The sequence below is a fragment of the Oenanthe melanoleuca genome, chromosome 5 (assembly GCF_029582105.1).
Source record: "Oenanthe melanoleuca isolate GR-GAL-2019-014 chromosome 5, OMel1.0, whole genome shotgun sequence".
Lineage (NCBI taxonomy): Eukaryota > Metazoa > Chordata > Aves > Passeriformes > Muscicapidae > Oenanthe > Oenanthe melanoleuca.
The window spans coordinates 25,592,819-25,596,381 of record NC_079339.1 but is presented as its reverse complement, the minus strand read 5'-3'; positions in this window follow the sequence as shown (position 1 = coordinate 25,596,381).

The window sequence follows — 3,563 nt, the reverse complement described above, 5'->3', positions numbered from 1 at the left end:
GATTTTGGTTTGTGTGCTTCTTTCCAGAAGATAATCTTTCAGTAACTGAAATTTTGTAATCCTGCTACTTAAGGGTCACAGGCAGAGTAGTTATCTGGCAAGCTGCTGATTTTCCCACCTCAGTTTATGTATCCATAAGAGGTTCTGGCTATTTATTTTCTGTGCCCTTAAACATGTTCCTGAAATTACTGCTTGTGCCAAGGCTTGGTTCCAGAATTAAATTTATCTGTAAAAAATTAAACTCCCATGAACTTCCAGCACCTCTCTGTGATTAGCATATTATAGCAGACTGTAATTTTGGAGGTTCCTGATGTCTAAATGTGGATGCTTTGTAAAGTCCAAATGTGGAACATAAATCTAAAACTTCCTGTGTGGATTGAAAGTTTGAAACTGGGTCTGAGAGGTGGTACTTTTAACTTCAGTGGGGGTACTGACCTTGGAAAGTAAGGAGAAATTGAATAGCAGCTTAGCAAAAAGCACTTGGATGTGTTTGTCCCAAAAAATCCAAAGGGATCTTCCACATCATGCTGCCTACTACTTGAGAATGACCAATGGTATCAATAGAACATTCTTTGTGACATTGTGCTGAAATCAATTCCTCCTGCCCCTCTCTTTCTCCTCTATGCACACATCTTACTTGAGGCATTTCCAAAGATCTATCTGTGCCATCAGGGTGCTGCAGTTTAGCCATTGCTCCTCCTGTGGTCAAATTTCAGCTGCTGTGGAGTCCCCATGCAGGCAAACCAGGCTGCTTGGCTCCTGGTGCCATATGTCACATGAAAGTGAGTGTTTCACATGCAAACACCATGTGGGTTCCTGGAGGCTCCATGGCTCATGAACTGCAACAACTTGCTGGGGCTGCTCCTTTTAAAAATAAAGAACAATCTGAGAAAGGTGAGGTTTCAGTGGTGTTTGGAGGTGGGGAGGGTTGCTCTTTGGGGTTTTATTTTTAATAGAATGTTGTTTTACATGCTCCACGTATAAGACATTTCAGACTTCAAAAAATTTACAGCACACTTCAGCAGTTGTTCTCTCTAATCCACATTATTATTTGGATAATAAGAAAAGTAGACAAGTGTCCATGCTACCAGTTTGTAAGTTTTGCAGTAATTGTTGCTTCTAATATTTGGCACTCTTAAAGTGTGAAACATCTGCATTTTAACTCCAGTGGCAATACTAACCTTGGAAAAAAGATTACTGGTGTGCCACTTAGTTTCTTCAAACCTTATTTGCTCCCATGTCTGGTGCATTTCTAAGGCCTTTGGGGCAGACCCTGCTCTGGGTTTCTCTGATCTTGCCATGCTGCAAATAGTAACTGTGAGTGCAGGACCTTCAGAAATCTTGGTCCTTGGGCATACCTGCCTGACTTGGGTAGGAAAACACAGGAGAAAAAATTGGCTGCCTGACCTGCTCAGACAGGTGAACAGATGCATGTGCTGGAAGTGCCTTCCTTCACTCAGGAATCATGGCAATGAGCTGGAAATGAACACCCATTCAAAATAAACACTGTTGTGATCAAAACACAGCCAGGAAGATGAGGTGGTTTTTCACCAATATGTTCAGAAGTCCTGAATCTATGCAGGTCTTGAGGTTTTGAGGCAAACTATTGTCCCTTTTCCCATTGAAGGGCTTCATGCTAGCCCAGATTTGTGCTGGTGATAGACTGTGGACTCAGTTTCTGGTCCAGTGAATACTGAAAGCTCACTAATGCCACGTATAACTTGTTTTCCCACCTATTCTTTTCTCTGAGCTGGAGCTTGTCTGTGTTCTTTCCAAAGCCTTGCTAGCTCAGCAACCCATATTCAACTTCAGTGTGGAGCTCTGAAGATTTCATTGTATTGAAAGCAGCTCATGAATGGTATGTATCTCTCACCAGATGCTGTATTTCAGATACACTCTAAGATTTCTATGTTCACCACTTTTCAATTTTTTAAACAAGGAACTACTGCTGCTGAAACATGCTGCTCATGCTTAGTGATTCTCTTTTCAGATAAATCTGTGTTTTTTTTTCTCAAAATGCAATATTTTGTGTCTAATCTGAAAATAAGAAATTAACAAACAATGTAAGTATAACCAGTAAGGTCAGGGCCTGGAAATTTTTGCCTACAATGTAGAGTAATTGCCATTTTTATTCATGTTGTATTACTGTATCTTAGCTCTCATCTGTTAAAATTCACACCTTTAATGTTAACTTAAAATGTTTGTACATTTTTGTTAAAAGTTCATGCAGTGTTTTTGCCAATGACCTTCAACCATTCCACATGACTGGACACCTTCACAAGGAAACTGGGATGGCTGGGTTTGCAGTCAGTAATCTGCTGGTCAGGGCAGTGGGGAGCCAAAACCATGATATGCACTATCTCTGGGGGTAGGTGCAGTGCTCTGGCACTAAGGGTGCTGGGAGCCACTTCCATATGTGCTTCCCACAGTTTTTTTTCATCAATAAATGGAGCTAAATGCTTTATCAGTCCAATATATGAACAACCCCCTAAAATACAAATGTGGATAAGAAGTTTCACTCTCATGCAACAGTCTTCATTAGTAGATATGAAAAAAATGGAAATATCTGAATTAAATTATAAAAATATGCTAGTTAAATCTGGCATTGCCAACATAATGATTTCTAAGGCAGTTTCAGTTTGATGTTCAAAATATTAAGGCTATTCTGTCACTTGAAACCTTTTATCTATGTTTGTATAAAATGGAAAGAGACTGAAAGTCCTTTATCCCATGTGTTCATCTCAAAAAGCCTTTGAAGCTCTTATGTTAACTATTTGAGGTTCAGAAACAGAAGGGAAACTTCAAGATAATATAAACAGCTCCAAGGAGAAAATATCTTTAACTCATGACTAAACAAGCAAACATATATTTTCTGTTTCAAAAAGATGACTGAAGTTCTTCTGCCAGGAAAAATAAATCCATCTGATTTTGCTTTAAGCTGTCCTCTCTTTCAAATGCAGCGAGGGGCTCCGGTTCCTTTGGATGATGTAATCCGACTGTTCTGCTTGAGTTCTGCTCCCTGTTGATGTCATGTCGCTGCTAGCCAACTATTCATAGGGAAAAGCAACTTCTAGTTTAGACTGGAGCATGAGGCTGAGGTTTATAACAGCCCAGCATCCCGGGATGCTGGGTTAGATCCTCCCAGGCAGAGCTCAGCTTTGGGAGAAGCTCCATCCACCGTGGACCCCCCAGCCTGCAGGTGGTGGCACCCCAGGGTGGCTGGTGACAGCAGTGCTGGCAAAGCAGGTATGTAGGGGCAGGGAAGGAGGGAAAGGGGGGTGGTGGGCTGGAGTCCTTCGGGGAAAGAAGCTGAATATCCCAAAATATGTGGCTATTTTGGGACAAGAGTTCAGCTGAGAGGCCTGTGAAAGCAGGGAGTCTGTGCAGACTGAGCTGGAGTTGCCATGCCTCTCCTCAGCTGTTTTTGACTAACTCCTCCCAACTTTTCTGCAGCTCTAGTATTCCATTCCCAAATGAGTGAACAGCTTGCAATAACTAAAAATACTCCTGCTCCTCTCCAGTGCTCTCAATACCCAAGGCATAGTCCCTCTGTGCTGCAATGA